Raw genomic sequence first — 11,609 nt, 5'->3', positions numbered from 1 at the left:
AAATGTGTAATCTGAAATGAAGATTTACTGACTGATGATTTACTGACTGGAACAAATGTTTGTGTCAACATTAAAGCTCAAGTGAAATATGAAGAGTCCATTTTAGAGACCATGACAGGAGGAAGTAGAGCTGGAAAGCCAATAATAACTTTCATCCACAGACATGGACATAGTGTCCGTGACGACCTGTTTTAAATAATTAAATCAACTAAATAATAAGATAGATGGATAAACAAGTGTTAGCACACCTGCAGTGTGTGGAGAAATAATCAGGCTTTGTTAGACTGATGGACTTCATGTAACAACGTATCTGTCTTTGTTAATGACAAAGTTTGATAGAGACAGTTTCTAACAATGTGTTGAGCAGTAGTTACATTCATACAGTCTTACAGCGTCTACCGGCCCTTTGAGGGCAACATGATGCTGATGTGGCCCTCTGTGGAAATGAGTCTGACCCTCCCGCTCTAACATGAGGCAGCATGAGATGATGAAGAACGTTCACAAACAAGATCTCCTAAGATGAGATGTAGCCTATGATGACTGGGGTGGAGGTCTCTGACTGCACCAGCTGCTTTGTTTCCTGATGTTGAGCTGTAGCTAGTTTCTGTTTAACATGAACATTTTATGATATTCTCTCTGCAGGTTTTTAAACAGCAGCCAGACTCCAGCACAGTGACATCATGGGGGGCGGATCATCTACTGCATCTGGTAAAACTTTATTAGTCTGGTTACACACTGTGTGCTCTCACTGTCACCATATTACACAAAGTATTTAAATTCACATTGTGTTGATAACCTGTGTACTGTGATTTAGATTTAGTGAGAAACTGTCTGTCTGTCTGTCTGTCTGTCTGTCTGTCTGTCTGTCTGTCTCTCATGTATAATGGTGTAATATTTGTATCAGTTTATTAAGGCTGTGAAAATGTTCATTCTGGTTGTGAACACCAACAATCAGTGTAATGAGCAGGTTTATTACAGATTACATGTGAATGAAAGAATCAATCAACGTCCACATTTTATGTCTCCATACAGGGTCAAAGGAAAACAGGTCTAGGGGGACACAACCTTCCAGTAAGTAAAAGTGAACTGAGTGAGAAATGTTGTCGTCTATATTAACATCTAGAATTTCAGTGTTTTGTAGGTGGTGGGTACAAACTCACATTTGATTAGATTTTTATTTGTGAGCTCACTGCTGAATTTGAAAGTTTCAAGTTAATAATGGATGACAGAATCTGTGAAGTCCACCTTAAAGAAGCTGTGACTTCCTGACTGGTTGTTAAAACAATTTGATTCTGTTCAACATGGATGAAGTCTGCACTGACTGTGTTGGTGAGTAAAGTGAATGAATGTGAAGAGACAAAGAATGAAGAAAGAACAAAAAGAAACAAAGAGACAAAAACAGCAAAGAAAGTCAACGACAGAAGAAAGAACAAGAACTTGAACATTTGGAGAAAAACAGACGACAACAGTTCTTTAGATTTAGAGAGAAACTGTATATAGATCAAATATAGATAGTATTAACAAAGTATATATAAAAAGATTCATAGTCCTACACTGAAACATTTCTTAATGTGTGACATGCAGTGATGTAATCTGCTGCCAGTTCTACAGCATCTTATCCCAGAAGGATTGAAATGATTTCGTCTTGTTGGATTTTCTTTCTTTCTTCTTTTCTTCTCTCATTTCTTTGTATTTGACTTTCTGTCTGTCCTTCTCCTGTGTCACAGTGGATACACATTCTTTCTGTTCTCTTTAATGGTGACCAGTTTCAGTGGCAGCTCACTGAGTCTATGTTTTGTGAGGGTTTGTCTTTTTATTGGGTCAAATATTGGACCAGGTGGAATTCTGTGTTCAGTAGATTATAACGTTCTAATGTACTGATAGTTTCTGTTGACTTGGATGTTTTTGGAGAATTCCAGATGCATTCTGTCAATAGGGTTTGAGTCCCAGTGCTCGTTTCATTAATGGGCCCCAAACCTCACTTCCATATAGGAGGATTGGTTCAATGACACTTTGGAAAATTTTAAGCCAGATTTTGATTAGAGGGTTTAATTTAAATAGAACTTTTCGTATGCTGTAATATGCTCTGCAGGCTTTATCTGCTAATGAGCTCACAGCTTTAACGAAACGACCCGAGGTAGTGATAGCTAGGCCAAGGTAAGTGTACTCCATTGCATGACTCAATGTTGTCTCTCCCAAAATAAATTGATATTTTTTTTATTGTGATCTTGCTTTTTTCTGGAATATTACAATTTTAGTTTTGTCTAGGTTTACGCCGATTGCCCAATTTATACAACAATTATGGAGTATGTCCAGATACTCTTGCATTCCTTGTTCTGTTTGTGATAGTAGTACAAGGTCATCTGCATAAAATAGACACTTGACTTCCTTCCCCTCCAAGTCAAGTCCTGGGGCTGAGTAATTTTGCCAATTAGTAGATATATATATTAAAAAGTGTTGGGGATATATTACATCCTTAATGGACCCCGCGACACTGTTTAAAGAAATCCGTTCTTTTCTTTCCAATTTTTACAGCACACTCATTTTCATTGTATTTCCATTTGATTAGATCATAAACTTTCCCTCCAATACCATTTCTGAGTAACTGATAGAAAAGACCATTGTGCCAAATCAAATCAAAAGCTTTCCTGAAACCAACAAAGCAAGCATATATTTTTCCTTTATTTTTTTGGTGTACATGGTTTTGGATTAGAGTATGGAGAGTAAATACTGTATGTGATCTGTTGTTCTATGTTTGGGTATAAAGCCAATTTGTGATTTACTTAATACATTGCTGTTGGTGAGGTAGGACAGTATTCTTGAATTTGGTTGCTACAAAATAGTTTACCTAAATTAGAATTTACACAAATGCAATGATAAATATTAGGATTTAGATTGTCTCCACTTTTACAGATAGAGGTAATCAGTCCTTTGTTCCACATTGTAGGGTAAATTCCACTTTTTAACACTAAGTTAAATAATTTTAGTATAGCCACTTTAAGTTTATTACTACTGTGTTTCAACATTTCTGCCCTGATACCATCGGTGCCATTTTTCAGATCAGCAAGTTTTTCTTGTAGCTCTTCAATTGTAATTAGACTGTCCAAAGCATTTTGATTGTCTTTTATTGCATTTTCTAATGAATTTATTTGGTCAGTTATGGACATCTGATGTGTGTTTAAATTATCGTTTTCTGAATTTAGATACAAATTTGAGAATTGTTTTTCCAGACATTGCCATTCTGACAGGTTTCTGAGATGCTTTCTTAAACAATTTGCATGTGTATCAGTGAGGGAATTCAGCCAGTGAAGCATATGCATATGAAGTCTCCACATCACACAGCACCCAGACTTTGAAACCATATTTTGCCGGTTTGCTGGGAATGTACTGTTTGAATGAACAGAGGCCCTTAAAAAGGACCAGCTGTTCGTCGACACATACAGTTTTGTTCAAACTAATAGTGTTTTTAAAAACATGAGTAAAGGTCAAAATCCTTATTTTTTTTTTATTTTTTTTTTATTTCCATTCATTGGGAACACTGCACATTATATTTTACATCAAAACATGAAGAAAAAATATTTTAATTACTTTACAGAAAATGAAAAAATGATATTGGGCTGTTTCTGCATTTTTCATTACAAACTCAAATATACTCAAATATTTACTCAATAAACTGAAAAAATGTTAAGATTTAGCATTCCTGTGAATCACTAATATTTAGTTGTATAACCAGTTTTTGAGAACTGCTTTACATCTGTGCTGCATGGAGTCAAACAACTTCTGGCACCTGTAAACAGGTATTCCAACCTTACACAATTCCTCTGTAATTCTTGGTTTTGCCTCAGAAACAGCATTTCTGATGTCACCCCACAAGTTTTCTATTGGATTAAGGTCCGGGGATTGGGCTGGCCACTCCATAATCTTAATTTTATTGGTCTGGAACCAAGATGCTGCTCGCTTACTGGTGTGTTTGGGGTCGTTGTCTTGTTGAAACGTCCATTTCAAGGGCATTTCCTCTTCAGCATAAGGCAGTATGACCTCTTCAAGTATTTTGATACAAGCAAATTGGTTTATGATCCCTGGTATGCGATAAATAGGCCCGACACCATAGTAAGAGAAACAGCCCCATAAGTACAAGTACAGTTACTGGGGTGACATCAAACTTACAGCACCTGAGTAAACCTGAGTAAACATGCTGCACTGAAAACCAAAACCAAAAAAGACTTTGGTAGTTGAGTGCTTCTTTGACCTTTGACCTCTTTAACCTTTTGATTTCGATTGATCTCTCTTTTGTTCTGTTTTTTGTTTTTGTATTTCTGTATATGTTTTTTTTCAAGTCAAAAGCTTTAATTGAAAAGGTTGTCATATGTACAACATTGTTTTATGCTAAAATTAGAGTAGGATCAAAAGTGTATGTTATAATGGGAGTCAATGGTACAAAAAATTTCCTGAGGGAACCCAGAGGAACTTTCTTTTCTACACAGTGTATTATAGCCCTGTTATTAAAGCCACACTTGGAATTTTAAAATTGGATAAAAAAACCCAAAACCTTGGAAAGTTTTGTCTCACTACCATTAACACAGGCAAAATTATAGAGTTTTTTCAACTGAGTACACAAAATGTACCAAGGGGAGCACAAGGGTTAAAAGGAAACATTCACTGTCAAATCATTGTTTATTTGCTTGCTTTTTGTTTGATTTGCATTTGGTCTTATCATCTTAGACTCTTTTGCTAGTTTCAAAGATTTTCTTCTTCTTCTTCTCCTTTCGTCTTTTCCCTTCAGGGGTCACCACAGCGAATCAGTTGCCTCCATCTAACCCTGTCTTCTGCATCCTCTTCTCTCGCACCAACTACCTTCATGTCCTCTTTCACTGCATCCATGAACCTCCTCTTTGGTCTTCCTCTAGGCCTCCTGTCTGGCAGTTCAAAACTCAGCATCCTCCTACCAATATATTCACTATCTCTCCTCTGGACATGTCTGAACCATCTCAGTCTGGCCTCTCTGACTTTATCTCCAAATCCTCTAACATGTGCTGTCCCTCTGATGGACTCATTCCTGATCCTATCCATCTTGGTCCCTCCCAAAGAGAACCTCAGCATCTTCATCTCTGCTACTTCCAGCTCTGCCTCCTGTCTTTTCCTCAGTGTCTCTAGCCCTAACAGCATCGCTGGTCTCACCTTTCCTTTCATTTTAGCTGAAACTCTTCTATCACACATCACACCTGACACTTTTCTCCACCCGTTCCAACCTGCCTGCGCACGCTTCTTCACCTCTTTTCCACACTCTCCATTGCTCTGGACTGTTGTCCCTAAATACTTAAAATCCTCCACCTTCTTTATTTCTTCTCCCTGTAACCTCACTCTTCCACTTGCGTCCCTCTCATTCACACACATGTACTCCGTCTTGCTGCGGAGAACCTTCATTCCTCTCCTTTCCAGGGCGAACCTCCACCTCTCTAGCTTCTCCTCTACCTGTTCCCTGCTCTCACTACAGATCACAATGTCATCTGCAAACATCATAGTCCATGGAGATTCCTGTCTAACCTCGTCTGTCAGCCTGTCCATCACCATAGCGAACAAGAAGGGGCTCAGAGCTGATCCCTGATGCAGTCCCACCTCCACCTTGAACTCCTCTGTCACACCTACAGCACACCTCACCACTGTCTTACAGCCCTCACACGTGTCCTGCACCGCTCTAACTTACTTCTCTGTCACTCCAGACTTCCTCATACAATACCACAGTTCCTCTCTGGGCACCCTGTCACAAGCTTTCTCCAGATCTACAAAGACACAGTGCAGCTCCCTCTGACCTTCTCTGTACTTCTCTGTCAACATCCTCAAAGCAAATACTGCATCTGTAGTAGTCTTTTTTGGCATGAAACCATACTGCTGCTCACAAATGCTCACTTCTGCCCTTAGTCTAGCTTCAACTACTCTTTCCCATAACTTCATTGTATGGCTCATCAGCTTTATTCCTCTGTAGTTGCCACAACTCCCTTGTTCTTAAAAATGGGCACCATCACACTTATCCTCCATTCCTCTAGCATCTTCTCACTATCTAAGATCCTGTTGAACAACCCAGTCAAAAAATGTACTGCCATCTCTCCTAGACACTTCCATACCTCCACAGGTATATCATCAGGGCCGAGTGCCTTTCCACTCTTCATCCTCTTCAATGCCCTCCTCACTTCATCCTCACTAATCTTTGCTACTTCCTGGTCCACAACAGTCACCTCTTCTGCTCTTCGTTCTCTCTCATTTTCCTCATTCATCAACTCTTCAAAGTACTCTTTCCATCTTCCCATAACACTACTGGCACCTGTCAGTACACTTCCATCCCTATCCTTAATCACCCTAGCCTGCTGCACGTCCTTCCCATCTCTGTCTCTCTGCCTTGCCAACCTGTATAGATCAGTCTCTCCCTCCTTACTGTCCAACCTAGCATACAAGTCATCGTAAGCTCCTTGTTTGGCCTTTGCCACTTCAACTCTCACCTTATGCTGCATCTCCCTGTACTCCTGTCTACTCTCTTCAGTCCTCTCAGTGTCCCACTTCTTCTTAGCTAACCTCTTTCTCCGTACACACTCCTTCACCTCCTCATTCCACCACCAAGTCTCCTTATCTACTTTCCTTCCAGATGACACACCAAGTACACTCCTACCTGTCTCCCTGATCACATTAGCTGTAGTTGTCCAGTCGTTTGGAAGCACCTCCTGACCACCCAGAGCCTGTCTCCACTCCTTCCTAAAAGTCATGCAACACTCTTCCTTTTTCAGCTTCTACTATTTCGTCCTCTGCTCTGCCTTTGCCCTCTTCATCTTCCTCATCACCAGTGTCATCCTACACACCACCATCCTATGCTGTCTGGCTACACTCTCACCTACCACAACTTTGCAGTCACTGATCTCCTTCAGATTACACACAAGATGTAGTCTACCTGTGTGCTCCTACCTCCACTCTTATAGGTCACCCTATGTTCCTGCCTCTTCTGAATGAAAGTATTCACTACAGCCATTTCCATCCTTTTTGCAGAATCAACCACCATCTGTCCTTCTGCGTTCCTCTCCTGGATACCAAACCTGCCCATCACCTCCTCATCATCTCTGTTTCCTGCACCAACATGTCCATTAAAGTCTGCACCAATGACAACTCTCTCACTTCTAGGGATGCCCTGCATCACTTCATCAAGGTCCAACCAGAATTTCTCCTTCTCCTCCAGCTCACATCCTACCTGTGGAGCATACCTACTAACAACACTGAACATCACACTTTCAAATTTCTAGCTTTAGACTCATCACTCTATCTGACACTCTTTTTACCTCCAGTACACTCCTAACAAACTCCTCCTTCAAGATAACTTCTACTCCATTTCTCTTCCTATCTACACCATGATAGAACAACTTGAACCCTGCTCCTAAGCTTCTAGCCTTGCTACCTTTCCACCTAGTCTCCTGGACACACAGTATGTCTACTTTCCTCCTCTGCATCATGTCAACCAACTCTCTACCTTTTCCTGTCATAGTTCCAACATTCAAAGTCCCTACTCTCAGTCCTAGACTCTTGGCTTTCCTCTTCTTCCTCTTCCTACGAACAGGCCTTCCTCCTCTCTTTCTTCGACCAACAGTAGTCCAATTTCCACCGGCACCCTGTAGGTGAACAGCACCGATGGTGGTCATTGTTAACCCAGGCCTCGACCAATCCGGTATGGAAGTCATAGATTCGATTCACATGTTTGATTTGGCAAGTTTTACGTTGGATGCCCTTCCTGACACAACCCTCTGTATTTATCTGGGCTTGGGACTGGCACAATAAGACACTGGCTTGTGCCCCCTTGTGGCTACATTGCTAGTTTCATAAATACCTGATTTAAATCTTCAGTGGCCAAATTTATGCTGTCTTTGGTTACACTTGGTTACACAGAAAATGATCTAGTGGTTTGTATATTAGTGTTGCTAAATGCATTGGTGTAATCAGTGAGACTTTTCTCTGCCCACTTGTAATGTTTTGGGAGAGGTAACAGGTCGTCATCGGGGGCATGTTTCTGGGTATGGGTCTCTGCTTTTTTCAGGTAGAGTGTGATTTGATTGTGGTCTGATATGGGACGTTGTGGTAAGACTGTTAATGCATTTATACTTTCTGGACCGATATCTGTGATTACATAATCAGTTACACTATTTCCCAATACAGATCTGTAGGTAAACCTCCCCAGAGAGTCTCCTCATGTTCTGCCATTAACTATGTATAATCCCAGGGCTTTGCACATTTTTAAAACTTCTTTTCCACTCTTGTTCACTATACTATCATAGCTATGTCTATGTGTTGTAACAAAGGGTTGGTATAGAGGGGATACATCAAAATGGTTACTTCCATCTGTATCAATAAAATCAATTTCTCTGCCAGTTCTGGCATTGAAGTCTCTGCATAACAATGTAGAGCCAAGTGACTGGAAGTAAAGAGTTTCTTTCTGAATTTCATGGAGATATCCTTTCGAGTAATATGGTGAGCTGGAAGGTGGTAAATACATAGCACACAGGTAAACATCTTTAGAATTTTCAAGAAGTCCTCTGCTGATTTTTAGCCAGATATGTGTTTTCCCTTTTTTGACTGGTAATATATAGTTGTGATGTTCCTGTCTATACCAAATAATTATTCCCCCAGAGTGTCTTCCATTTTTTATGTGGGGATATTTTAAGGAGGGCAGATTCAGTTCATTATAGTTACTTGGGCAGTTTGAAGGAGTGTTATCATGTTTCCACGTTTCATATAAGATAATCAAATCAGTGTTCTTTATACTATCTATAAATTCAGGATTTGAAGTCTTCAATCCAAAGGTTGATTCCAACTGCTAACTGAAAAAGATGCTATTCTCTCATTTAAAAGAAGAAGTAGTGCTTCACAGAAAAGTATTCAATATGTAACCAAATCTAAATGAATTACAGTTTGTACTGCACTAGAGGATGTACCAAATGGTCGTTTTAACCTATTAACGTTGTGACAAATGAGTAGATAATGTCTCTTAATTGATTTTGCTCTAAAAGAACCTTTGTTTGTTCTGAAAGCAACAGCAGCGTAGGAATCTCTCTGTGTGGGTGTATGCAGCTGTGGTCTAGGGAGCTGCTGCAGGGTCTGGTGTCGCTGCTGATAGTGGGGATGCTGCTGCTTCTGCTGGAGATGTCTCTGTTGGGGAAGAGCTCGCTGGTGCTGCTGGAGGGACTGCTGGTCACTGTGGTTCTCCTGGGTTGGGGGAGGGGACCTTTGATGCACCTGGGAAAGGTAAGGGAGGGGCTGCAGGTCTCCCTGGTGCTCCCGGTAAATGTGGGGGTGTCTCTGCTGCTCCTGGAGATGATGGAGGTCTCTCTGGTGCTTCTGGTGGATGTGAGGGTACCCTGCTGTCACTGGAGATGATGGAGGTCTCTCTGGTGCTGCTGGTCGTTTTGGGGGTAGCATTCTCTGTTCAGAGCTGTCTCTTTAATCTTTTTGGCAAAAAGCTTTACTCCTCTGTCGTTGAGAAGGATGTGATCATGCAGATGTTGGTAACTTATTCTGCTGTGCTGTGCTATACTCACATTAGGGAGATGAGTACAGCTCCTGGTGATCTCTGAGTTAATAGTGTTAATAATGATTTGGGGAATGTCTGAGCGAGGAAGTAATGTGGATATCATTACTTTTGAAGTTGGGAAGTTCTCGACATCTCTCTGTGGGAATATCACCGTTTCTTCTGGTGAGATCGTTTGAGCCAGTATGGATGAGGATATGTTCTACACCTGTAAACTCTCCACTGGACAGGTGTTCCATGGTCTTTTCTGTGGTGAGGCTCCAAAGTTTCACAGATTTCTTCTCTGGGAACAGACGTGCCATATTGATGTGTTTCCCATTGGAGTCACAGAGAAATAATATTTCTTTCTGTGAAGGTTTGCTGGGTCTGTTGTTAGGCTTGTGGTCAGCAGAAAGGTCTGAGGACTTTGGAGGGGTAAGTGGGCCTGGAGAAGGAGGGGTAGGGGGTATTGAGGAGGCGGGGGTTTCGGAGCTTTTTGGGGATTGACTTCAGATGGAGGGGAGATGACATCTGGATAGCAGGATGTAGGAGGAGCAGTAGAAGTTATGGGCTGATGGTGAACCTCTTCCTCCAGTGCTGGTCTGATTCTGCTTTGTTTGATGTTGGTGATTTCCTCTCTTGTTGTCCGAAGCATCATCATCATTGATTGGTTATCCTCCTCCAGTTCTCTGATGTCCTGTTGTAGCGCTCTGATTTGGTCTTGTTGTTGAAGAAACAGAGTGTGGGTCTCATTGTTTGGTTGATTATTGATGATTTTCTGATGCAGGCTGGCAGCGCCGGTCCTGGCCACATTTGCGCCCACTCGTGCGCCCCCCACGGAGACTGCGCCCTGGGCGGCCGCCCACATTGCCCATAGCTAAGACCGGCCCTGCAGGCTGGCCATAGTTTTCTCTCTGAACTCCATGAATTCTCTCTCCAACACTGAGAGTCCTTCTTTGATAGTTTTTAAATTGTTGGTGAATCTAGGAGTGGACTCAGGAGAGTAACTGAAGGAATGCTGGATATGATGAAGCACTCTGTCTTGTTTGTGCTGTCTGCCCCTGAATATGTTGAGCTTTCCTTCACTTCCTTTTCAGTCTCCTCTTTCATTTTCTGGAAATTATTTTGAAAATTGTCCAGACAGGTTTCGGATCCTTGGACCATGATTATACCCTTATTGTAAACATTAATGGTAAACATTGGGCAGGTCTTGTCTTTATCTTCATAAACTGTAATCTGTCTTTCTTTGGTGATACCATTCGTTTTTATATGAATGAAGGCTTGTGTGAAAGTTGAATGCCATGCTTTTGGGTTGTGTGTGAAGAAAAGAAGGTTGGACCTTACCTTGCCCGTGTCTGTCTGTCTCTCTCTGTCTCTCTCTCTCTGTCTGTGTGTCTGTCTGTCTGTCTGTGTGTCTGTGTGTCTGTCTGTCTATCTGTCTGCCTGTCTGCCTGTCTGTCTGTCTGTCTGCCTGTCTGTCTGTCTGTCTGTCTGTCTGTCTGTCTGTCTCTCATGTATAATGGTGTTGGTTCAGGCAGAGTAGATAATAATTGTATCAGTTTATTAAGGCTGTGAAAATGTCCATGCTGGTTGTGAACACCAACAATCACTGTAATGAGCAGGTTTATTACAGATTACATGTGAATGAAAGAATCAATCAACATCCACATTTTATGTCTCCATACAGGGTCAGAGGAAGACAGGTCTGAGGAGACGCCACCTGACAGTAAGTTAAAGTGAACTGAGTGAGAAATGTTTTTGTCTGTATTAACATCTAGAATTTCAGTGTTTTGTAGGTGGTGAGAAGGCTCTGTCTGTCTGTCTGTCTCTATTCTCTGTCTCTTTGTCTGTCTGTCTGTTTCTATTCTCTGTCTCTTTCTCTGTCTGTCTGTCTGTCTGCCTGCCTGTCTGCCTGTCTGTCTCTCATGTATAATGGTTGTATGGTTTTATCAAACTAACTACTTTAGTTTAATAACTTCCACCGTAAAGGGTGTTTGAACTGGTGAAACAGTGTCACACTCAGGCTCAGACATCCGCTTACTGTTTCTTCACGGTTTATTTGCAGAAGCATTCA

General features: G+C 41.3%; 1 long non-coding RNA gene across 1 annotated transcript in view; it reads left to right on the top strand.

The window, feature by feature from the left end:
• The window catches only part of LOC109139593 (uncharacterized), a 27,881-nt gene that overhangs the window by 10,703 nt on the left and 5,569 nt on the right, over positions 1-11,609 (top strand). The window contains exons 3-5 of the long non-coding RNA XR_003461805.1: positions 643-708; positions 1,033-1,071; positions 11,223-11,261. This is a non-coding gene — a long non-coding RNA (uncharacterized LOC109139593). The remainder of the gene's footprint in view (positions 1-642; positions 709-1,032; positions 1,072-11,222; positions 11,262-11,609) is intronic.

Source organism: Larimichthys crocea, unplaced genomic scaffold, assembly GCF_000972845.2.
Source record: "Larimichthys crocea isolate SSNF unplaced genomic scaffold, L_crocea_2.0 scaffold162, whole genome shotgun sequence".
Taxonomy (NCBI): domain Eukaryota; kingdom Metazoa; phylum Chordata; class Actinopteri; family Sciaenidae; genus Larimichthys; species Larimichthys crocea.
Note: the sequence above shows the minus strand (reverse complement) of the source record. Positions and strands in the feature narration are given on the sequence as shown.